The 27,443-nt window shown below is 38.7% G+C and overlaps 1 long non-coding RNA gene across 1 annotated transcript; it reads left to right on the top strand.

The window, feature by feature from the left end:
• The first annotated feature begins 21,949 nt into the window (after positions 1-21,949).
• LOC127428355 (uncharacterized) lies at positions 21,950-24,133 on the top strand. Its single transcript, XR_007895092.1, has 2 exons — positions 21,950-22,692; positions 23,325-24,133. It is a non-coding gene; the product is annotated as an uncharacterized LOC127428355 (long non-coding RNA).
• The last annotated feature ends 3,310 nt before the right edge of the window (positions 24,134-27,443 follow it).

Here is a 27,443-nt window from a genome sequence, read left to right as displayed (position 1 = left end):
TCAGCTTGTGCCCCAAGTTAAAATGTTGTATTAAACCTGCTTACTAACAATAAAGAGGACAAAATGATCTTTTAAAAATACTTCTAAATGACATTCAACAAATTAAAGGGGGAAAAAAATGAATGTGTGTTTAATGAAAGTTTAATTCAATACAAAAATTCACTGCAAAAAAAAAACAAAAAACAAAAAAAAACATTTGTTATCAAGTGTTTTGTCTTGTTTTCCATTTTCAAATATCTAAAAATCCTTAAAACAAAATGCATTTACTTGAGATATTTCGACTTGCTTTCAGATAATATATCTTGAATATAAGTGTATTTTGTAAATAAGTGTATTTTTTCACTTGTTCATACTTCTGATATAGAGAAATATTATCTGAAAGCAAGTTGAAATATCTTATATGTTGCTTCTCAAGTAAATGTATCTTGTTTTTTAAAGATTTTTAGATATTTTAAAATAATTAATATTATATTCGACTTTCTCAGATAATTTTTTTGTTTCTTCTGCGGTATAGCTCCTAAAGTAAATATATGTTGTTTTAAAGGAGTTTTAGGTATTTATATTGGAAATAAGCCAAAGCAACTACAAATCAAGGTGGATGTCCTGCAGGTTTAATAAATAAACTTCAGTTGGTTCAAAATGCAGCAGCTAGAGTGCTACATGTTACTAGAACTAAGAAATATGATCATATCAGCCCCATTTTATCAGCGTTACCTTGGCTACCTTTTAAGCTTCGTATTAATTTTTAAATTCTGTTAATTACTTACAAAGCTTTGAATGGTCTAGCTCCAAAGTACTTAAGTGACATTCTGTCACACTATAATCCATCATGCTCACTATGATCACAAAACTCTGGCCTGTTAACAATACAGAGAATTAAAAAAAATCCACAAAAGGAGGGAGATCATTTCACATTTTCATAGTCTTCCTAGCAATGTTCGAAACTCAGACACACTCTCTCATTTTAAGTCCAGACTAAAGACTTATCTATTCAGCCAGGCATACACCTAATTTATCACTCAATTCTTAGATATGCTGCTTTAGTTAGGTCTGCCGGAATCGGAAACACTTCTCTTATTCTTTAACCCTGCTTTAAAGTGAATGGCATCTACGCTAAATGTATTATATTTCTTTCCCTGTCTAAACCTTGGGATATAGTATATATATATATATATATATATATATATATATATATATATATATATAGGACAATGCATCTACGTGTATTTCCTCAGCTAATTCGGGATGACTTCAAGGACTATAACACTAAAAATTGTAAATCATATAAAAATAATTTTGTTTAACCATTGACCCACAACACTTACTTAGTTTACTAATTTTAACCACTAATAGTTCTAAACATAACTAATATTGGCATTATATTAATTAATTTTCTGTTTGTGGCAGCGGGGGCGTGGTCAAGCATCTCTCCGGAGAGAGAGAAAGCAGTAAGGGCGCTTACACCTGAGCGAAATTATGTCTAGCACCTGTCTCTAATTTCAGTGAGCACGGGGAGAGCGGCATAAATAGACACACCGCAAGTAGAAGAGAGAGAGAGAGAGAAAGAGACTGGTCAAGACAGAGCTGAATCAGAGCAAAGATTTTTAATGAGAGTTTATTTTGTGAAGCGGTGTGAGATACTGGTTTAACTTAGTGTTTAAAGAGAGACTGTAAATTGTGCTGCGAAGAGGAAAAATAAACCCTTACCTAAACAAGGAAAGCTGCTTCTCGCCTCCTCCTTTACACTGTTATATCGTATTTTCCTGTGCACCAGCTTTGAAACGTCTGTTGTGAAAAGCGCTATATAAATAAATTTAACTTGACAAATCAAAAACGTAATTTGTTGCAGTGGTTAATGGGCGAAGACTAACTACCCTCGCTCACCTTTTTGTTCACTTCGATCCATTTTTACCTCACAAAACAACAAACTCTCTTCTTAACAGAGCTGTGTATTGCAGATTTTCTTCATGATACACACAGTGACACATATAATATGATTCACTACGTTGCGAACCATCACGTTATAATCTAGCTGCAGAAAGCACGCCCAGAGTGTGCATCAGCCGGTGCAGTTTCAGTCCCTCCCCCTTAGATCGGGTCACTACATGCGACTCATAGAATAGGCGCTGACCACACAGAGAAATGCCTGTTTCTGAGTTTACATGACACACTTCCTTGTTATTTGAACTTTAATAAAAGATGCATTAAAGATCTAAAGCCGGGGTGTTTCCTTTAAAGACTCTCGACATGCAAGTTTTACTTAAGCGAAAAAGCAGCTGTATTTACTTCTTTTTTTTTTTTTTTTTTTTATAATTTCCTCATACTTTGCGATCTACATCACCTTATGCTGTTTAGAAAGTATGGAGTGCATCTGGACTGTGAGCTGTGTTTTCTTCCTCTCCTCAGTCATGTACTCGAGCTGCAGTGCGCCTCTCATGCGACATCATTAGAGTTTAACATGATCTCATGTTATGTTAATTGAGATCATATGACTATTCAACAACAAAAATTAGTCGGCATTATCGACAATGACGACAATAAACAATTGCCGACGTTGTCGGTAATGTCGACTAATTGTTTCAGCCCTACTTGTGTGCAACGAGTCTTTATAAAGTTGTCATTCCACAAGTGTTCCTTGTGCGAGAGGCACATTCCGCTGACAGACTAGCATGAGAATTGCATCTGCTGCCTGGACCTTACCCATGCTGAAGTGGCTCTCATGGAGACAGACTGTCCTCACTGTGAGGATGTAAATCTCAAGACACTCTGCTCTAGAGTCGCCCACACTCTGAGGGATGATTCTACCTCCCGATCTCCCCCACCAGTCTTCTCTGTGACTCCCAAGGGACCACACGAGGAGGCACGGTGGGGCCATGAGGTCGAGCCGGATGAATGCGGGGAGGAACTTGTGTTGGCACTAGCCTTGTGAGCCCCCCCGAACAGCATCTTCGCCAGTGCAACACGCACATGATGAGCTCCGATCCTCCATTGGAGTGCATTCCCTTATCACGTTTGGTGGATCTGATGATGGAGATGATGCTATGTTCTGGCAGCATCAGAAATGGGTGAGTGGGTGGAGGATGTTGCCATCCCTTCCCATGGTGAGGGTTAGGAGCATGCACATGCCACTGATAAAGAGCTGCTTCGTGTCCTCTCATGGGTGGTTAAGGAGCTCCGTTCACAGTGGTCCCTGCCAGTTGAGCCGGAGATACAGTTTAAGTGTTAGCTCGCCTCTTAGAGTCAGAGGACCGCGGTTCAAAACCAGCCGTTGACTCAAGCTGACACATGACAGAGAATCCTGCCCCGTTGCGCAAAACGCAAACCGTAGCTGTAGTGGTTTCTGTGTGTTGTGTTCAAATAAAGAATGTTCTCACAAAAAGAGAAAAGCTCTCGCTGCACCTGCACGAAACACACACATTCGCTCTGTTCACTTCCCCTCCCCTCCGGAGTTCGCCGGGAGGTTACACATATGTTGTTTCTGTTTGTTGTGTCCACATAAACAATGTTCTCACAAAAAACAGAAATTCGCTTGTTGCACCTGCTCGAGACGCACACCCTTCAGGGCTCAGGTGGTCCGCCTACAAGCCTTCTTTCCCCCACCGTTTAATTTGGAATAGAAGCAGTTGATGCATTTGTTATGCATCAACTACAAACAGCTGTTAGAGACAATCATTACCTGTTGATGATCCTTACAGTTCTCATCTCCTGACCTCACTCTCCATTCACAAGCTGGTGCTCAACCACGCCCCCACCACCACAGTGCAAAAGCGTATTCAACTAGAGTCATGGCCTCTTCATGGGCATGGACAAATGGTGTGTCCTTGCAGGACATATGTTTTGCAGCAGGTTGGTCTTTGCAAAACATGTTTGCGAGGATTTACAACCTAGACGTGTCGTCCATCTCTTCACAGGTCCTGTGTCTAGAGGGCTTATTGTTGCAACACTTAGTGGGTAAGTCCAAGCTCCTTTATTTCGGGCGGCTACCTCATATATTTTGAGACAGCCCCCTGTATATGTAGGCTGTTGTTGAAATTACCCCCCATAGAAATTACAAGCACTTTCAATAGAAATAAAACCTAATTTCCCAACCTCTGGTTGTGAAGGGGTTAAATTTATACTGTGTGTATTTATATGGTTCATGTAGATTCCCAGGCTGGATTAACTTCCTATCTGGTTTTCACCATGTGGAGTGGGTTCTAATGGCTCTACGAAGTTGCTAATATCCTTATTGGTAGATGAAAACATGGAGCTATTAAGATCAAAATAGAATTCTTTAAAGGCCTTATTAATATCTGCGGAAGAAGTAAATATATTGCCTCCAGAAGACTTCACTGAAGGAATGGTGGAAAAAAAAAAACACTTTCTGTTTTATGTATCTGCCAAGTTGTTTCCCTGCTTTGTCCCCTGACTCAGAATATGTCTGTCTTGCCCTGAATAACCAAAACTCTACCTTCTGTGACAGAATAGTATTGTACCTATATTTTAGTCAACTCTCTAAGATGATTGGATGACATTCGGCGCTTGAGCTCTGTTTCAGCACTTTTAATACTCTCTTCCAATTCTATGAATTCCTGTGCTTTGATCTTTTTTTTTTTTATTGCTATATAATACTCACAAAATAAACATTTAACCAAATAATAATAATAATAATAATAATAATAATAATAATAATAATAATAATAATTGTGCTTTGATTGTTTTAATGATTGAGGCATATTGTATGATCCGCCCCCTCAGAACTGCTTTAAGCGCCTCCGAGGCCACACCCATAAAGGACACTGATGACCAATTGGTTTCTACATAAACATTGACACCTCTGTCCTATAGTAGGGATGTATTAAAGCACCATCTATATGATTTTCTTTCCTCTATATGCGACAACATCTCTAAACACACCAAAGCATGATCTGAGACTAAAATGTTCCCAATTGATCAGCCAGTGGTAGATGGAATATGTGACTTAGATATAAAAAAAATATATATTCTTGAGTAAATATTATGAACTGATGAAAAAATGTGTGGTCACCTCCCAGATGGATTCAGAAGTCTCCAAATGTCTGAAAGACCATTTTTTACACATCCTCTGTAGTGTCAACATTGCTCTAAAGGGTCTTACACACTTTTGCATCATTATGATCAAGGACTGGATCTCTCTCCTCTCCACCAATAGCTGGTGTGTGGTGAGAGTACTGGCACACTATGGCTGCCATCGCATCATCCAGGTGGATGCTGCACACTGGTGGTTGTTGAGGAGAGTCCCCTGTTCACTGTGTAAAGCACTTTGAGTGTAGTGTCAGAAGAGTGCTATATCAATGTAATATTCATTAATTCATTCATTCATTCATTCATTCATTAAAAGACTGAAGTCTCCACCCAAATCCATATCATGGAGGATCCCAGCTATAGTCAGGACATTAATAACGTGAAAAATTACTAATTTGAAAAAACAATTTCAGAACTTCTTAAACTACTTCAAAGATTTCTCATAAAACAAATCGTCCACGTGCAGCAATGACAGCTTTGCAGATCCTTGCCATTCTAGCTGTCAGTTTGTCTAGATAATCAGGTGACATTTCACCCCACACTTCCTGTAGCACTTGCCATAGATGTGGCTGTCTTGTCGGGCACTTCTCATGCACCTTACAGTCTAGCTGAAAAAGCTCAGTGGGGTTAAGATCCATAACACTCTTTTCCAATTATCTGTTGTCCAATGTCTGTTTCTTTGCCCACTCTTACCTTTTCTTTTTGTTTTTCTGTTTCAAAAGTGGCTTTTTCTTTGCAATTCTTCCCATAAGGCCTGCACCCCTGAGTCTTCTCTTTACTGTTGTACATGAATCTGGTGTTAAGCAGGTAGAATTCTATGAAGCTGTCAGCTGAGGTCATGTGAGGCATTTATTTCTAAAACTAGAGACTCTGATGTACTTATCCTCTTGTTTAGTTGTACATCTGGCCTTCCACATCTCTTTCTGTACTTGTTCTAGCCAGTTGTCCTTTGTCTTTGAAGACTGTAGTGTACACCTTTGTATGAAATCTTCAGTTTTTTGGCAATTTCAAGCATTGTATAGCCTTCATTCCTCAAAACAATGATTGACTTGACGAGTTTCTAGAGAAAGCTGTTTCTTTTTTGCCATTTTTGACCTAATATTGACCTTAAGACATGCCAGTCTATTGCATACAGTGGCAACTCAAAAACAAACACAAAGACAATGTTAAGCTTCATTTAACAAACCAAATAGCTTTCAGCAGTGTTTGATATAATTGCAAGTGTTTTTCTAGTACCAAATTAGCAATTTAGCATGATTACGCAAGGATGTTGGGGTGATAGCAGCTGGAAATGGGGCCTTTCTAGATTTGATCAAAAATGACTTTTAGTGATGGTGCTGTTTTTTACATCAGTCCTGACTATACTTTGTGATCAGTTGAATGCCTCTTTGGTTAATTAAAGTACCAATTTCCTTCCGAAACAACAAAATCTGAACATTATTCCAAACTTTTGGCCGCCAGTGTATAAATAAACATATACGTGAACAGTACAATTGAATTACTCCAAAAAGTTTTCCATGAAATAGGCCCCAATAAATAACAACATCAAACCCACAAAAGAAAAAAATAAGCTCAACAATAAGACAATAAAGGAAAAAAAATAACAAAAAGTGTAGATCGAGAGAGAGAGAGACAGTGGGCAACCAACCGAATAACAAACCCTCTCAGACCGCATCAGCAAAATGCATGATGTGTAGTCCAAACCGCTGATTCATCGTGGGCAAAGCTACCCACTCACTCCATTGATTTAATGAAGGCCATAGCTTCTTGTAGGCATATGAAAGTCTTATGACCATCCTTGGCATAAATTCTCAGCTTAGCCGGGGAAAGCAAAGCTCACATCCTGTGCATTAAGTATCTTCTTACACTCTTTGAATCACTCCCGTTTTGCTTGAAGCACTAGAAAAGTCAGGAAAAACCATAATGTTGTAATCCTCCCAGCACAACTTGCCTTTATTCCTCGCCGCACGTAAAACAAAGTATCTGTCTGCCGACCGCAGGATTCTTTTTTGCCAGTTTGGTCGGGGTCTGTCACCAGCTCTAGGAGGCCGACTGAGAGCTCTGTGCATGCGCTCTATTTCCAGATGATGGTCCGCTATGTCAAACAAATTCTGAATAAGCCTGTCCAGGAACTTGACCATATCTTAACCTTCCTTTCCCTCTGGGATTCCAACGAAACGAACATTATTACATCCGCTTTGATTTTCCATATCCTGTAATTTATCCCACACCAGATCCATATCAGTTTTGGTGGCCGGAGGGTTAGTCTGCAGCTCTTTTCCGGCTGCTTCCAGAGAATCGATTCGCTTTTCAGCCTCATACATTCTTGTGATCAGGGTGGAAACTTTCGCCTCCATAGATGTGATTGCTTGACATATTTCCACAAGGCTCTCCATGTCAGTCGAGATTTTCATTAACGCTGCATAACTGTTCGCAATATCTTGACCTACATCCTGAGGCTTGCTCTTGAGAGGCGTCAGATGCGTGCAACCGTAAATTCTTTTTAATGCCCCTACAGGCAGATGATTTTTAATTCTTCAACATATCCTACACTCCCAGTGCAATTAAACAATCAAAACTATATCAGTTCTCACTGAGTAATTTTGATTGAAAGAATAATTGTAGCAAAGTGTAGCAGAGAACGGCACTTGGCTGCGTCCACTCGCATAGCTTCACATGACTCCCCTATCATCAAACTTCTTAAACTTTCCAATGTCTGTAATTATGTGATATGGTACTCCCATATCAACAATCAGCCCTTTGTGTTTCAGTCCATTAAGCTGACAGTCACTCACTTTGAAGACAAATGCATGTTCATATCTGTCCTCTTCTTTATCCATTGTTTGTTTTACATTATCTTTCCTTCTGCGCCTGCAAGACATATCTTTGTGTGTCCAGCTTGTGCAATAGCTACACCACATGCCCGGGCCTTATGACTCTTTTGACCACAGTTGTACCATGTAATGTCTCGGTCAAAATTTTTCTCTCCCTCTTCTCTCAAAGGAACCATCACTTGAACTGACGTGATATTTTTCACTGTTCTCAAAACGGTTTGAACTCTGCATGATATGGATGGCAAATGGCTTAAATGACTCAGGGAAACCTTTTAAGGATCATTGTGATCAAAAGTTAGTCACTGAGCATCTCTTCAGCATATCTCAGAGCTGTGATGGCTGTTTCTGCCTTTCACTTGCAGCTTTCTGGAGGGATTTTAATTCCAAGTACAGGTTAATTACACACGGCAAGTACAGGTTAATTACCCTTTACCTGCAGAATAGTCCATTAAAATCTGCAATGCCTTTCTTCCGTCATCCTCTGCTTCTAACATAACAAGAGAAAGACTTTTGTCATTATTTTTATCGGTGTTGTCATCCTCATCGTCATTTGGTGTGGAGGATTTCAATATGGCCTCTTTCTGCCCCAGCAAATGCAGGTGGCCAAAAATATTGTCTCCCAAAGCACGTAATTCTTTTCATCTCCGTCGAAACACAACCTATTCCATCCGTTACCTGCTTCCCTACTGGGTCTATAATCTGTTGGCACAGCCATTTTAGCGTAGGATAACTGGTAAATTGTTTATAATTGATAGGTAATAATTTGCGACAATTGAAGTGGAAAAAAGCTAAACACATACGATTCATGTCAAAAAGAGCACACCGAAAATCACCAGAAGATTATATTAGGGACAGTTGCTCCATTGCTTAGCTGAGGTTTCAGTACCATCCGCAGGGTGACAAAACATCAATGAGAACACTACACACACTGTTTGAATTGAGGGGGGGTTTTGGGGTCCCGGACCAACCATAAGCGTTAAGGGACCCCCCATAAAACTAAAGTAATGTAACTTGGGGGGTCCCCTGGTGGTTCCTAAAAACTAGAGTACTAGAAACGTAAAACTATTTTTATTTTTTTTTTTATGTTTGCACTGACGGAACACAACATTGTCCTTTATCTGTCCCAGTTTCCAGTTTTCATAAATAACCTAAACCAGATTATAATTTTTAAAAAATCGGACAAGTTTAAACACGCTTGAATCCACCCTGCATTGTTTTGTGAAGAAACTTAGACAGTGGCTGAGTGACAATATAATTCTTTTTTGGTATAAGATTGTTGGTACTCTTAAATTACTAACATCAAATCATCCTTTATTTTAGAACTAAACCATTACTAAAGGTTCATTAATATGCACGCAGTTAATATGCACGTAGATTTGATGGTATTTATGTAACACTACATGTTATCTCACGATCAAACAGTTGTAAAGTTAATACATTGATGTTTTGTGGAGAAATATCTGGTAACACTTTACAGTATGCTGCGCCTGTGAGGAGTGATTCATATAATCTGTAATATCCCACCACAATATCCAAAAATAAAAATAATGATACAATTACACAATTGGTAACAATTTGGTTACAATAAGGTTGCATTTGTTAATCATTAGTTAACAACATTGGTTAACATGAACTAACAATGAACAATACTTTTACTGTATTTATTAATCTTAGTTAATGTTAATTTAAAAAAATACAAATAGATTTTAAAAATCAAAAGTTGTATATAACATTAGTTAATGCACTATGGACTAACATGAACTAACAATGAATTTGAACAATTGTATTTTTAATAAATCAAATCGACAAAGATGAATAAATACTGTAATATATATTGTTAATTGTTTGTTTATCAGAATCAGAATCAGCTTTATTGCCAAGTATGCTTACACATACAAGGAATTTGTCTTGGTGACAGGAGCTTCCAGTGTACAACAATACAAATACAATACAAAAACAGCAGCAAGACATAGATAATAATAAAAAATAAAAAATAGTTATACACATACGTACATACACACAGACACATACATACAAGCACACATATGTAGTGCAATCTAATACAAATCTGTTATCTGTTATGTACAGTGCAAATTCAAATCTGTTATGTTCAGTGCAAATGTTTTTTTTGTTTTGTTTTTTTTTCTTCAGAGGAATGAAATGGCAGAAGAGGTTGGATGTGTTGGATAAATATAAAAAAGATGAAACTGTGTATTGCACATAGTTATTGCTCAATGGGGCAATTTAACTGTTCATGACATAGATAGCCTGAGGGAAAAAAAACTGTTCCTGTGCCTGGTGGTTCTGGTGCTCAGAGCTCTGAAGCGACGGCCAGAAGGCAACAGTTCAAAAAGGTAATGGGCAGGGTGAGTGGGGTCCAGAGTGATTTTTCCAGCCTTTTTCCTCACTCTGGAAGTGTATAGTTCTTGAAGGGGGGGGCAAGGGGCAACCAATAATCCTCTCAGCAGTCCGAACTGTCCTTTGTAGTCTTCTGATGTCTGATTTAGTAGCTGAACCAAACCAGACAGTCACTGAAGTGTAGAGGACAGACTCAGTGACTGCTGAGTAGAACTGTATCAGCAGCACCTGTGGCAGGTTGAACTTCCTCAACTGGTGAAGGAAGTACAACCTCTGCTGGGCCTTTTTCACAATGGAGTCAATGTGTGTCTCCCACTTCAGGTCCTATGAGATGGTAGTGCCCAGGAACCTGAATGACTCCACTGCTGCCACAGTGCTGTTTAGAATGGTGAGGGGGTCAGTGTTGGGGTGTTCCTCCTAAAGTCCACAATCATCTCCACCGTTTTGAGTATGTTCAGCTCAAGGTTGTTTTGACTGCACCAGACAGCCAACTGTTCAATCTCCCTTCTGTATGCAGACTCATCGTCATCTCGGATGAGACCGATGACAGTGGTGTCGTCTGCAAACTTCAGGAGCTTGACAGAGGGGTCCTTGGCAATGCAGTCATTGGTGTAGAGGGAGAAGAGTAGTGGGGAGAGCACACATCCGTGGGGGGCATCAGTGCTGATTTTACAGGTGCTGGAAGTGAGTTTCCCCTGTCTTACAAGCTGCTGCCTGTCCATTAAAAAGCTGGTAATCCACTGACAGATAGACATGGGAACGGAGAGTTGTAATTTATTCCATAAACCACCGTTTGTCGTTGCTGAACTTTAAATAAGTCCTAGTAGGAATGCACATATCCTCACAGAAACTGATATATGATGTAACAATATCTGTGAGCTCATCCAGATTGGTGTCTGCAGCCTCAAAAACACTCCAATCAGTGCAATTGAAGCAGGCTTGTAGTTCCTGCTCTGCTTCATTGGTCCATCTCTTTACAGTCCTTACTACTGGCTTAGTTGATTTTAATTTATAAATTATATTGAAATTGAAAATTATTATATGCTGCATAAATACAATAAAATTAATTAATATTGACCAATATTAGACAAATTGTATGCTTAAAGTAAGAGTCACTATGTTAAGAAATATATTGTCATTCACTCCTGCATTTGATGTGAAGCTGGAGAAACATAAATTGTCTTATTATATTAACTTATAATATCACATATGAATCTAGCAAAATGAATCAAAATAATCACGTGAGTAATACAGTCAGAAACAGGGACCTTGCAATGCCAGTGCTGGTCAGATGTGGCTTGTGAATATTCACCCTCATTGTGGTCGATATAACTTAAAATACACATTGTTAAACCCCTTCTTTTTACTACATGGAGCAACAGCTCTGTGTCTCAATGTGCGATGGATATTGTTCAATGTCATCTGTAGAAACTCCTGTTTCTACAGATGAAAAGTAATATGTGTATTTGCTCCCCGGTGTAAACAGCATCTGCCACTCAGGGCAGCTATTTGCATACTAATAGCCTGGTGGAACCACAGAAATATACAACTAACTACCCAATAGATGTTGCTGCAATGGCATGGGGTGTAAAGATGGTGTGTGATTGTGCACTGTTGTCCTAGCTAGTGCGGTTCGAATCCGCATTTCCCACTCTTTTCACCATCCGATTTCCTGTTTCCACAGGAAATATTTCCTTTAATACTAAAAATAATAGATAAAAATTAATATAAATGTTGATTTCATCGCAGTGATTTGGTCACAGTGAATGTCAGGGAGTGCAGAGAAGGGTTTGATCTGGAGGTGGGGTCTGTAGATCGCGCTCGTTCCCGTGTGAAACCATGGTTACTGTAGTAAAACCAAGGTTATTTTTTTCTAAGGTGAGGTTATGGTTAGGTTTAGGGGTAGGGGTTAACGTAGTTTGTATGTGGGACTTTAAATAAACACAATAAACACACTGCAGTGATGCCCATACTATATGTTAGTATTGAAATTTGGGTGCAATTAGTATCTGCCATTATTTGCATGAGGGTTGGGGTGCAAATAATATCTGCCACTATTTGTATTGGGTTTAAATAGCATATATCATTATTTGCACCAGTGTGCAAATAGCATCTGACACTATGTGCACCAGGGTGCAATTAGTATCTACCATTATTTGCACCGGGGTTGGGGTGCAAATAATATCTGCCACTATTTGCACTGGAGTGTAAATGGCATATACCATTATTTGCACCAGGGTGCAAATAGCATCTGCCAAATGCATCTTCCGCTGCGCCTAAAGTAAGCAAGCCCCCTGAGGCAAAACGCAGAAGTGACCGTGCATAATCTATTGACATTTATTTAAGTTAAATGTTTGGCAGGTGCTAAATTGTCCTTTTGCTGGGAAAGATTTGCCATTTAAGTATGATGATACGACATATATTGAATATCTAGACAAAGATAATAAAATTATGACAAAGTCAATTTTATTTCTTTAAGTAAAATGCTTGGCAGATTTGGTAAATTTCCCTTTGACAGAGATTTGCCATATGGTATCCAAATGTCATGTGCCTTAACAAATAAGGGATTGTATAAGTTATCTGAGATCAAGGTATCACGTCACTACAAGGTTCTCCATGGGATTAATTAGTGAAATTTTTTGAGGATGTGGCCATGGCATTTCTGGAACTACATTCTGGATTACACGCCTCTACTGAGGTACTTCAACTTGGTAAATAACATTATTTGCATTTGAACATCATATTTTCAAGTAAATCTGTGTCATTTTTTCAGAGAAATTAAGTACGTTTCCATTGAAGCAAAGAAATGTGGTGTGAGTGCCAATGAAGGATACATCTATTGCATCCTCCGAATTCCTGTGAAAGAAGATTGCATTCGCAGGCTGCATTTGGAGTGTCCTACTCCCTTTTCTGAAATGGACAGCCTCAATCAAATTGCCCCATTGAGCAATAACTATGTGCAATACACAGTTTAGTCTTTTTTATATTTATCCAAAACATCCAACCTCTTCTGCATTTCATTTGTATGTGTGTGTCTGTACGTATGTGTATAATTATTTTTTATTATTATCTATGTCTTGCTGCTGTTTTTGTATTGTTGTATACTGGAAGCTCCTGTCACCAAGATAAATTCCTTGTATGTGTAAGCATACTTGGCAATAAAGCTGATTCTGTTCACAGTAGGAGTCTGATATAGTTTTTTTTATAGACATATATTGACCGTGGACATGAGAATGAACCAAATTTGATAATTGTGTTTTGAATACATTGACTCGTAAAACAGTTTCATTTCGATTGATAAATTTTTTGTTTGGGTCTTTGTTGATCATGTGTCCTTGTGTCTTCTTTCTTTTGCCCTACTATTACGTCCACTGTCTAGGGGTGAGAGAGTAATAAAAGAAAGGAAATAAGTCCAGCTTAACCGACAGACAAGAGGTATGAACTCCGTTCTCTCTTTTATTGGAGCAATTCTTTAGAATTAAGAGCAGCAGGTTATCTTTTGACTTCAGAGTAATCATAGGCCCGAAACAACAAACAAAACCCGCCTAGAAAAATAAGGTAAGATAAAAAAAAAAAACCTACAGAATAAAAAAAAATTACATTAAACTTAACCTGTCTACACTTATCATTAATTAATTCAAAACAACTCTCAAAAGAAAATGGCAGGTTACCCCTACATACCTAGCTGCATTAGAAAAGAGACAAATTAAACATGATTGAAAACAGCATAGATCCCTCTGTCGATCTCTTGACATGGCACTGTTGGTCTGATGGTTGTTCTGGAAGCGAGGAGAGATGTGACCAGCCCAAAGTCTCACACAACTCGTCTGTGTCAATCAGACATGGCACTATTATGCCCGCCATGTCAGTTAGCCATCCAACTACTGCTAAGAGTTGGAGCTGTTCAATAAGCCGTTCAATTATTCAGTCAGCAGTCAGCAACCTGTTCCTGCGAATCGCACAGCAGAACAAGAGAATACACATTAGAAGAGTGAACAAAAACAAACAAAAAGCAAACCACATTAACACTGGATCGTAACACCTATTCCCAATTTCAGGGCCCCCTCAATTTTCCAGACCCAAATTGGACCCCCTAGGGGACTCTTCCACCTGTGCCAGAGTTAGAGACACACCTATTGTGAATTCAGAAGGGTTTGCCCTACGGCAATGCAAGCAGTGAATCCAGGTATCCCTCTCAGCTACCCGAACAGCCGTGGGAGTAACCCGGTGGATTCTCCCCAGTCCCAATCAGTGTGGGCAGTGCCAAGCTTTCTGTCTGAAGTCTTTCACCAGGATCCAGTCTCCAACCTGCAGCTTATGGATGGCACCCTCTATTGGAGATGGAAGAGCTTCCTTGACCTGTGAACGAATAGACTGGCAGTTTTGCATAGTTCAGACATAATGTCATATATCAGACATATATGTATTTACACCATCTGAACGAATAGACTGGACAGTTTTGCATAGTTCAGACATAATGTCATATATCAGACATATATATATTTACACCATCTGATTGTCTGTCTGTTGCAGGGTGCCTTCGTGGAGAGTGGGAGTCAGTCTCATTTCAACATTTCCAGTGGGCTCAGACCTGTTTGTTTATTTTGACATCCCTGAATGTACATAAGGACCAATGGCAAAGCTTGGACCTAATTAAAACATTTATCAGACATCACTTTAGCTAATTTGTGTTTTATCATCTGATTCAGACGTGCAACAGCACCTGCCGATTGTGGGTGATATGCACAATGTTGTTTCAAATCAAAATTTAGCTTTTCTGATAGATTTTTTACCACTGTGTTCACAAAGTGAGAACCATTGTCTGAGGATAATTTTCAGGGAATTCCCCATCTGGGAATCACTTCCCTCGTCAGGTGTTTAGCCACTGTCAGCGCATCTTGTCTCCTGCATGAAAAGCATTCAGGACATTTTGAAAACATGTCAATCACAACCAGGCAGTATCGATAACCTTGAACTGGTGTTAATTCAATAAAATCCAACATCAGATGTTCAAACGGCATCTCTTTTGTCGGATGTGCACTCTGCAAGATGGCTAGCATCTTTCCAATATTCATTTGAATGCAAATCATCCATTTTTGCAAAACTGGGCTGCAAAATTTCAAAAGCCTGGTGCGTACCAGTGTCTTTTAATCATATCAACCATACCTCCCACACCATGCGCCATAAATGGAAAAGCTGATTTAGGTAAAGCTGATTTGTATTCAGAGTCAATCCAAGTGGCTGTGGCAGAATCAATCCTGAAGTTTGCATGCCAGAGGATAAGTTCTTCCTCGGTAGCATTTTGCTGTAAATGAGGTAAATCAGAGGAGGTTAGTTAACAAGACATCTGGAACTGGTAAGTTTGTTGATTTTGCTGCTGCTTTTGCAGCCATGTCGGCATGATTATTGCCATCTGAAATCCAATCAGAATCACGAGTATGTGCTCTGCATTTGTGTACTGACAAATACTGTGGGATGACAGAGTCCAAAAGGTTAATTATAAGTGTTTTGTGTGCTATCGGCTTTCCAGAAGTCAAACATATACAAAATGATGTTTGTATAGTATGCCAGTGTCATGTAAATTGCGGAAAGCATAATTACTGTCTGTGAAAACAGTAAGGCATTTTCCTTCAGCCAAAATATACGCACGTGTGAGTGCTAACAGTTCGGCTGCTTGGGGCGGAAAGAGATGATGGCAATCTAAAACTTTCCACAACAGTATATGAGTTGCATACAGCATAAGCAGATGAGGGAGACCCATCAGACAGCCTCAAACTAGATTCGTCTACAAAGAAAATATAGTCAGCATTGAGATCAGGCACATCAGTCAGGTCAGTCCTTGGTTTCGAAACAATATCTAATACTGTTTGGCAATCATGGGGAATGCCGTCATCCGCATATGGTAAGAGTGTAGCTAGATTTAGAGTGTTGCAACGATGTATAGTGACATTTTGCGAAGAGAAAATAATGTTCTGATATGTTAAGGGTCTATCATTATATACCTACCTATTAGACACGCATAGTGCGTCCTGAAATAATAATTTTCTGCACATCATGTGGGACGTAAACTTCCAAGAGATGCATGGCAACCAACTCTGAGGATACTAATACAGCCTTTGTGGTGACTGCTAGGGAACGAACGCATGGTGGGTGGCCACAAATAACCGGATCTAAACATTTAGAAAAGTAAGCTAAAGGCTAAACAGGATGGAGTCAGTAAAGCAATTTTGAGCCTTTCAAAGGCAGTATCGGCTTCTGGTGTCCATGTAACTAAATCATGCATTTGTAGCGAATGCATATGAGCCAAATCAGAAAGCGGTTGTGACAATTCAGCATTATAAAGTATCCAAGCTTGACAGCAGTTCATCATCCCTAAAAAGGACTTGACGTTTCTTTTTGGTTTCGGTTTAGGTAACGAGGAGATAGCACGAACACGAGATGGATAGATTTGATGGCCGTCATGAAAAATAATATGACCCAGATAATGTACTGATGTTCGTACCAATTGCAATTTGTCACATGTGCATTTATGGCCATTTTCAGCTAAAAAGAGTAGCAAAGCCTTTGGGTCCTGCAAGCAGGCTTCTTCACTAGGGCTTGCCAAAAGCAAATCGTTGACAAATCAAAAGTGCACTTCCAGCTGGAGTTTTGAAAGTTTCAAGATTGCGCAACAATGGAGCCGTAAAAAATGTTGGGGAGTCGGTATACCCCTGTGTCATGACGTTCCACTGATATCTTTTATTTTTGAAACAGAACGAAAACCAGTAATGGCTGTCCGGATGTACCGGACTCTAGAAAATGCATTAGCCAAAATCAATTACTGAAAAAATGCGTGGAATCTGGTGGAATTGTAGAAAGAATGGTCGCAGGATTGGGTACAACTGGGGCTGAGGGGAACATGGCTTAGTTTACCAAGCATAATACCTGGACCATTCTGTATGTGCCATTCTTTGTCTTTACTGCCAAAAAAGTACTAGACACTGGGGAATGAGTAAACAAAGAAGTGGCGCCTTTGTCCGAAAGAGAATCAATGATCTCTGTCAGGCCTTTTTTCCACTTCTTTAGAAAGCAGGTATTGAGGTCTATATGGTTTATGGTTTGATTTTGGAACCACCTGCAGGGGTTGTGCATTTTTCATGCACCTGATATCGTATGAGTCTTTAGCCCTTTTTTACCTTGGGGTATATCGTCCAAAAACGAAAGTACATTGTTATTGCTGTCTGTTACTTCTGAACTCTCATCATTTATCTCTTGTCTGGAACTAACAATGGTAGCCATCATAAAATTTGGAATACGAGTACCTTGAAGTGAGGGTGAAAAATACGTTTCACCTCTTTTATTCCCCAAACTCTACATGTTAAAGCCTTCTGTATAAAACTTCCCATGTTTTTTCATTCTCCTCCTTTTTTTTTGCTAGAGAATTATGCAACATGACTTCCGTGAAAAAGTCTTGTTGTTGATTCAAAAGCTAGACAGCAATACGTTAACCCCCAGAAATATATCACCTAAAATCAAACATTCACTGATAGGCCCAGGGAGCCAATATGTTTCATACGACGAGTCTGGGCCTGTGTGGGAGAATAGACTGGTACAATGCAAGAATTCTGGTAACTCCCAATCAGTTAAATCCAATGTTGCATACAGCTGTTGATGAACATTGGGTTCAGTTATATTCCATGAATAAAAACAGTGGGAAATGATATGTAGTGATTAAAGCCAATTTCAGTGCTTGTAATTTGCAAGTCGTGGTCTGAACAATCAATTTGAATATTCAGTCGTCCTAACAGATCTCTGCCCATTAGATTTACTGGACAGTACTCTGGCAGGAGGAACCTGTGTTTGAGTGATTTATTTCCCAATTTTGCAACTACTGGTTCAGAAAAATATTCAGTGAGTGGGAGACCAGAGGTGCCTGGGGGTTATGATTGAATCAGAACTGGGTTTAAAAGGCAAAGAGCCCTTTGACAACACTGAACAGGTGGCACCATTAATGACAAGAAACATATTTTTTTACCACAAACAGAAAGATCAATGTATGGGACATTTTTCAAGTCATGGGTCAATTCACTGAGAATCTTGGGAGATTATATTCCTGCTTCATTGTTCTGTGGACAACTTTTAGCGAAATGGCCATATTGGCCACAATTAAAACAGGCACCTGGGGCACCCTTACTTCTGCCTTTGTCTCATTCTCGTCCCTGTCCTCCACGTCCAATGCGCCGCCGCCACCCCCAGTCGTTAAAGTGTCCCCCTTGATAATAGTTCAGCTGTGCCATCTGAAGTGAATTCTGAGTCTTAGACTGTTTGTCATGTAGGATGCTGCTCTTTGCCATGTCAGCAATCTTTTTGTCTAGTCCTTGTGCTATAACTTGTCTAGCGTACTAAGAAGACCTGTCGCCTTTGTCATTCAGTCCAGAGTGACCCTTGACGGCCTGGACTACGTGATCCATGTAATCATCTCTCCGGGTTTCTGTCTGCAGTTATTAATTTTGTCCCAGTCCTTTGTCACAGGAAATTCCTCTCTAATACGATTCATGAGTTGGGTCCAGTAGGTGGGGCAGTGGTCAGAGTGTCGTTTGCCTCATGGATCCCATGGGTGTGTTGGATCATTACATAGATGTTCCCATTTCAGTCCGAAAACACGAGCCATCACTTTAGTCCATTCCGGGTTGGTCAATTTGACCATGTCATCTAGAGACTCCAAGTCTTGATACATTGTTCGATGTTGGTTTTTGGGCTTGTAATATCCTTAACCATGGAGTCCAATTTAGCCAGCTCAAGTGGACGGTACACATACATTGTTGCTGGCTGACCGGCCTGCCCCGCCCGTGGGTTCGGAAACTGGACCAATGGCATTTGCAGCTTTGCTTCATCAGGTTCAAAAAAGTAATCACTGAACTTATCGTGGTCGTCTTCCTCCATCTTCATTTTTCTTGATTTGGATTTGGAGGCATGATGGTCTTTACTGGGTCTGTCTCTCCTTTCTATATTGCAACCTCTATGTGCTCTAGATCTGGTTTGAGAAGAGACTGGTTCTTCTTTCACGGTCCCTCTTGGGTCCGCTGGCTGAGAGGATGAAGCCCCAGAGGGTTGGATCTTGGAGGCTGGCGGAGGATCAAAGGGAGGAGGAGGAGCCCCTGGAGACAAAGACAGACTCAGAGCAGCATCAAAATTATCTGTCTTTGTCCCTTATAATATTGATCATGTTTTTTTTTTGTTTTTTTTTCACCTAAAAGTCTTCTCTTAGACTCATTTTCACACTTTGTAAATTCATTCCAATCTATTCCACCTCTCGTATTCCTGCTCTGCAATAAACACCTACACTCTTCCAACTCTGTAACAATTAAAGTGCCATTTTCTGGGAACTTGACCTTTGTCCATAGCTTTACTTGTTTGTTATCTAGGAACCCTTTTTTTTTAGATTTTAGATTTTTAATATTTTTTTTATTATTATAATTTTAGATTTTCTATAGAGCTCTTCTGAGGGCCTTCCCTCTGTTTCTTATGACTTAGTACGTCTACTAAGAAGGTTACAAACTACATACTAGAAATTATCCTAGTACAGTCATGGACTTTGAAGCTATATGTAACTCTGAACTCTCCAGTTCACCAGGAATCCCCCTGGGACTCCCCTCTGATTAGAACTAACTCTGTAAAGCTTTATTCAACTGTGAACCCAGCTTTTCTTATGCTTAATTTACCAAAGTAGCCAAATATATTAAAATCAGCTCACCGGGTCGTTGGCTCCATCACTCAGCATTAGCAACTGCTGTAGCTAGGTGAGCGTCTCGTTTTCCGAGAAATCCACTCATCCAATTTTTTTGCGATCTCTTCAAATTTGGTGCTTTTGTCGACAGTCAGTCACTCTGCTGAGATGTTGGAGCACACCCAGGGATGCCAAGAAATGTGGTGGAAATTCACCTGTAAAATGAATCAGACCACTCCAGTGGTAAAGCTTAAGCAAGAAAATCTTTATTCTTTAGTTATCCTACTACCAAAGTATACCTCAGAGATCTACAAAGGTTAGTTCTAAAATACAGAATATTAATCCAACACAATCATGCATATTTTTTCAGAAGACAAGGAATCAACTAATTGATTGGCTAAATATAAAAAGTAATTACCATAGAACCTCCTACCTTTCTCAACCTTACAAGAACAGGTTCCTGTCCTGAAATGCTCTATTCTTCATCCACACTAGTCTTCCTCAGCACATTCCATAATAATAAGAGGTTTTTCAGCTCAGAGACGCTGAGAAAACTTTTACGGGAGTTGTCCCTTTACGAGAGCACATGCATGTTAAACAGTCTATGCTGCACGGAGAGAGATGATGATGATGAGACATATGCACGGAGAGACATGGATTTTCAGTCCTATAGAAAGAAACTGTTGATATCTTGTGTTCCAATGTGTGGATTACTAATTTTCACCAACATGTAAAAACGAAAAATGTGGGAATTTCGTGCACTGTGAACACAGAATGTGCGGGGATACTTAAAGTGTTGCACAAGACGTTAAATCCCACTACGAAATTCATTAAGTGGGTTTTTTTCCTGCTATTTTCTACACATTGGTAATAACTGCTGCTAAGACACTTGGAAAAGAGAGAGGACAGTGCTAGGAAAGTGCGCTCAGTGTCTGCACGATTTTGTGCGTGCACACGACTGTGCCTTGGCGCGTCCAGTATATTATGCATTTGCGTGTCTTTGTGAGATAAATATACTCGCGCTCGCTCCTCGGTTAGAAGACTTTGTTCGCTCCGTGTAATTTTTGTGCTCTCTCGCTTGTTGTTTGCTTGCACTAATGTTATAAATGCAGCACTGGCCCGATCGGGCAAGTGACAGTTCTAGCAACTGGCCCGAATCTTTCTCATACTGGCCCCGGGCCATCAGGCAGTCCTTATTGTCGAGCCCTTAATGGTTTTACTACAGTAACCTTAGATGAACTGTGGTATTTGTAGTCAAATGAGAGGAACAACAAAATTATGATTTTTATCTCCATAGATTTCATTGTCCTGTATTTATGGTTTCACTACCAATACTATAGTTAAACTACGATTACTGTAGTAAAACAGATACTGATAGTGGTATCGATAATGGTATCAGAATCAGTTTCGATACTGGGCTCACATACTTGTACTCATAAAAATGATCAGATACCAAAACCCGATACCATCTGACGTACGAATGTCATTGCATAATCTTACAGTGCACAAATTAAATCCACAATATGTCCTAGTGTTATTAAACAGCAAAGGCTGCAATTTAATGAAATAAATATATGTGCACATGCAGTTAGTTGATTAAATAGCTGCCTTTTGCAGTTTAAATTCACTCAGAGCCACCAGCGATCTGCGCTCCTCCGCTGTGAATCATGAGATCATGAAGCGGCATTGTTGGGTAAATCGACAAAATAAGAGTTCCATTTAAATAGACAAAAATATCACAGAAATGTATCACTACTGTATAGGTATGTATTATTACTGTAATAATAAAATAATATGTGTATTATATTAAGCAATACCTCACATCTGTGATGCTCTGTTGTGCAGCTCTTTATTTGACAGATTTTTTTTGTTGTATATTTGTTTTTTTCCCTCATATTTATTATTTAATTGCCTAAATTGGCCCAGAAAAATACCCCACATAGCATATAGGGGATAACAAGGCTAGTTGACTCTCCAAAGAGTTATTAAAATATACATTCACTGATATTTTACATGAATAAATGCACTATTACATTAATAAATGCAGTATATGTTGTGTAATTAAATAAAAACACCCTTAAAGCATTTAATTATAGACTAGCCATTTGAATCACAGTCATTTTGTTCGATTTCCATGCTTGTGGATGTGACTTTTATTTTGACAGCTGAATTCCTAGTAAATATGCGTCTACACACAATAACGTGGCCACGTGACCTCGCATGGACACGTAATTGCATGTTTAGATGCAATAACGCGTACACACGTTATGTGGTCTTTACACTAAATTCGTCTTCATGTGTAACATTGTACACGTTACGCCTACAGAAATAAATAACACTTTGGCCTTCCATACAGACGTGACGTTCAGTGAGACGAGTACATGATGCAAAGTCATATTTTTGAGCCCAAAGGGACGCCATACCTAAACATCACAAGGAGATTTGCGGACGTGATGATAATGTCATAACGTTTTTTGCAACGTTGTGAAAATAAGTTTTTATAACATAAAAAGCTCCGACATCTTTCGTATTAAGTACATTGGATAAAAACGTTATCACAACCTTTTCACAACGTGGGGGGAAAAACGTTTTTACAACGTGTTTGCTGGGATCTACTTGTGATGCCTTGCGCACTGCATGCACGTCTGTTCACGTCAGGTGTTTATTCCAGTTTTCAGACAGTCTGTGGAGAAACTGAGATCACTAGTTAATGGTGTATTCTGCTGCTCCAGGAACTCCTGTTTAACTACAGTAAGACATCGCTCTCATAGTGTATTCATAAATAGTCATGAATTGATAAATAATAATTGTAAGTTAAAGCCTCCCGAACTGTGTCCGATCGTTCAGGGGTACTGTAAAGGACTTCAGAACCATGTTTCAGTAGGTTGGGTTTGTTTTGGTATATTTGTGGCACATAACTTTATTATTATTATTTCTACACAAGTTTGGCGTTTTTTTTTTTTTTTTTTTTAAATTTAATCTGTTTGTATTAAGTAAAATAGATATTGTATTGTAAAAAATAAATAGCCGCATATTACAGTTCAAAATAGTTGCAATTTTATGTCATTTTATATTTTTATTGAACTTAAGCCTTCTATATATTTACACATTTACGGGAGTTGTGTTATTTCATTCTTGTTTGTCACATCTTCTAAACCTAAACCGGGATGCAGACACACTCACTTAGTTTAATTCTAGACTAAAGACTCCTCTATTTAGCCAGGCATACACCTAATTTATCCATCAACTCACATTTAGGCTGCTTTAGTTAGGTCTGCCGGAACCAGAAACATCTATCATGATCTATAAATCTGCATAAAATTGAATGACATCTACGCTAATATTATCTATTTGTTTCCCTGTCTCAACCTCGGGATTCATAGCCTGAGGTTACCAGAGCCTGCCAGATCCAGCTCCGTTCTTGCTTGGTGTCGGACTCCACTGCTATGTGTTTCGGAGTGATGACGACTAAATGCAACCAGTGCTAGCCAGACATCACTTCAGTCTTTTACAATGGACTTCAGAGGATGAACTGATGCCAACTCCAACTGTAAGACATCGGATACTTCATATGCCACTGCGATGCACCTCACTGATCTCTCCCTGCATCGCCTTTGTCTATTGATGGACTACACTCTGGAAATGGAATACATAGACTATCATTTAATTGCCAACAAAAGCCTTCATCAGCCAACTAACAAAGGACAATGCATCTATGTGAACTTCTGCAGTTAATCCAGGATAGACTTCAAAGACATTAGTCATTAATCTTACAGTTCATACATTTTTTTATTTTTTTTAACACTGGACCATAACACTTACTTAGTTTACTAATCTTAAACCATGACCTGCACTGCACATAAAAAACTAATATTGGCATTATATTCATGCTAGTTAGCCAGAGGGGAACTGGCCCCCACAGTGAGCCTGGTTTCTCCCAAGGTTATTTTCCTCCATTAACCAACATCTTATGGAGTTTACAATTATTATTTAATTAGTTAATTTTTATACACAATTTACAATCATATTTAATCAAACTACACAATGATCACTCTTAAGACTTTATAGATATTAGATTCATTTTTTTGTTAATACATGATTTTCTGTAAAGCTGCTTTGAAACAATGTGTGTTGTGAAAAGCGCTATACAAATAAAAATAACTTGACTTCCCAATAAAACAAAAGGAGCATTCATCCTCTACTGTAAATATGCTGAAGCATGTTTGACAAATAAGAAAAACGATTTAAAAAATAATTATATAAAAATGTAAATTTGTATAAATAATAAAATAATATGTAAAATAAAAACACATGAATTAATAAAAACACATGAACATGAAGTATGTTCAGTATATCTGCTCTCTGCAAGTAACACACACACTCACAAGCAAACAAACAGACTCACAAACAAACACACACACAAACATTGCCTTTGAAAAATGAAAATAGAATTTTAGATCATTCTGTCTTGGAATGTGGTATGTAAGTTTCTGTCAAAATGATCAGAGAAAGTCATGATATACAGGTGGTAGCTTTTTTTTATATAACTATCAGTTCACCACTAAGAAGGACTTAGAATAGCCCACAACACCTTTCTCTGAATGCTTATTGAGGGAAGTACAGCAGGATGCAGGAAAAATGGTTGAGTATTGTTTTAGGTATAAAATATCTATATGTAGTGCCTGCAATGTCCATTTAAAGTCTTTAAACAACAGCATGGCTCCTTACCTAGTTAAAAACAAGCTAATTTTAAGACGCCGACCTCACGTCAGGTCGTCACGTGGGTCACCCGCTGTGTAAGATGCTCCAAGCACAAAGGCGTTTGGTTAGACGGTCGGTCGGTCGGTCGGTCTGATGGCTAGGTTTTGGCACGGAGTTCCCGCTATACACGACCAATTTTTTTTTTCCAGTTGGGAGAGATCACGTGGAAATTGTTGGTATGCTTGTGGTTGCGCCTGGCATCTCCTGTGAGGAATTATGAGCAGAGCCGAGCAGTTTACGAGCAGATCACAACCTCTCGATATTTTTTTTAAACTGTCTAAAACATTTGGCTGCTGTCGGCTTGAATTCTTGAGGTGTGTGCGGTTGAACGCACCGATTTGGCGATCTACCTGAAGTTGACCAATCAGGAGAAGGTATTACAACACACACGATCAATGAAAACTGAGTATTAATGAAGATTTTACACATTTGGAGAAAATGGTTGTGTTAATACTGTTTTCCCATATTATTCACGACCACATCACTAGGAATAATTCTACAGAAAGGCCATGCTGTTCTCTGCTCTTCAAACAAATCGCCATATGGGTTGAGCTAAACAATCTTATCACTCTTAAGTTTTAAAATTTCTGTCATGGTCTATTTTTATTCATCATACTTGCATTCGTTTCAGTTCTAGGGCTTCATTTAGGGTGGTATAGCATGTAATAATTTTATATGCACATGATAGTGGATGTGTGATAGATTTTTTCAATCAACCGCTGCACTAAAACAAGATTTTTTAAACTTTGCTGTGTGCGGCTTTAAAGCGCATTTACATGGACAAGACCTCATGGATCTTCTTCAGAATGTCTGCTATCAACATGCAAGCAGTGACACTGATGAGAAGGCCATAGCCTACTTCTAAAGCTGAATAGTTCAGGTAGCCTACTCCACTTTAATAACTCAGAATTCTGCACTAAACGTCATGTTTGTGCTTAAATTAAATCCAAGTATAAACGACAGAAACAAATTTTTATACAAATAAAAATAACTTGACTTCCCGATAAAACAAAAGGAGCATTCATCCTCTACTGTAAATATGCTGAAGCATGTCTGACCTCATTATGGCCATCTCCCTTTGTTCTATAAACACATATAATAATAGACACTAGAGGTCGACCGATATATCGGTTTTGCCGATTAATCAGCATGATAACAGATTTCTGGAACTACCGGTTATCAGCAAAAATCCACTTCGATAGTTTTTCCCTTGCTGGAGCAGCTGGGAAGGGTCCGCTGTCATTGTACAGTATGAGAGCGGCCTCTAGAGGTGAAATAAATACCATCACTGATGCCTTGTGGTGTTGGTTTTGACACATGAGACTACACTCTGCATGGAGTGGAACGCTTCAGATGCGGATTTAAAACAGCAACAATGAAAAGGTAAAAAACAGCGCTCCTGCACGAGACGCTGAATAAACAAAAACAAAGGGGAACAAAGACATTCGTCTAGCGTGCATTTACATAGAAAAACAAATGGTTGGTTGCAAAAGTGTTCAAGAGCCCCAAACAGTTGGTGGGGTCTTTGGCCATTGCGTCTTGCTCTCTTATAAGTGTTTCTCAGATTAAGAAATTAGTTGTTTAAATGCTTTGTCAGGAAAGGTGTTCAACTTGGAAATGTGTGTCTCAAGATCCTCACGTTCGGTTCCAGTCTGTTATGTTATGAGTCTGGAGTAGTAGGAATCAGTGCAAGTGTAACACCGTGTGAACAGTCTATTGAAGCGTCCGCCCTCATTTTAATTTTTTCTTAACATTTGAGAATATGGACAGACTAAATTTTTTTATTTATTTTATGCACATTAGTTGAAAATGAAATGCTCTTTTTTAACAGCCAGGATAAAAATGTTCTATGCAATAATATTACGGTGCTTAATGGTTTATGTATTTATTGCTCCCTCTTGTGGACCAAGGAAACAACATCAGTTTAAAAATCAGGTGACTTTAAAATTTGAATATTAGTTAATATATATTAATATTTATATATTTATTTCATTTAAAAAAGTACAATACATTTTCATGGTTCACTAAGTACTGTTTATTTTTGTAATAAAGTTCAGCACTATTTTTCTTTTGAGTGTTATTTTTTCATTCAGTGTCAATTTTAAAAACTATTGGTTGATTAATTAGTTATCGGCCGGTACTGCCCAACTTAGTTATCGGTATCAGTAAAATCCACTATCGCTCAACCTCTAATAGACACGGCAAAATACTGTACATCCTACTTTTTATACAACTTCATAATATGATCTGGATTGCCATTCCTAACAACATGGGTTAACCACAACAAGTATTAACATTATGCCGCAATAGCGCATCCCATGAGCAAATATTTTTAGTCTTTTTAATACATTAATGTATTTGACAAATGTCATGTCTACTAGCCATTTTCACAGTTTATTATCTGTGAATGCTTTCTATCTGTCTTGAAGATTCATTTGTCCAGGGGTTTTCAAACTGGGGTCCGGGGGACTGTGGAAAATTTCAGAGAAAGAAGAAAGTGTTCATAAATGTAAAAAAGTAAAACACTATATTTACCAAATTTGACATGATTGCCATTTCAGTTTAATCTAAATATTTTTCTTCAGGTTTATACATTTTAACATTACTCAATTATTAGGTAGAAAAAAGATATGCTGTCCACATACTACAAAGTAGGCTAAATATTTTCCAGATATTGGATGCAATGAAATGAACATTTTTGGCTGATACGATAAATATTTTAACAAAAAACTAGTAAAAAA

The sequence above is a fragment of the Myxocyprinus asiaticus genome, chromosome 37 (genome assembly GCF_019703515.2).
Source record: "Myxocyprinus asiaticus isolate MX2 ecotype Aquarium Trade chromosome 37, UBuf_Myxa_2, whole genome shotgun sequence".
Classification (NCBI taxonomy): Eukaryota; Metazoa; Chordata; class Actinopteri; order Cypriniformes; family Catostomidae; genus Myxocyprinus; species Myxocyprinus asiaticus.
This window is presented reverse-complemented; position numbering and strand designations above follow the sequence as displayed.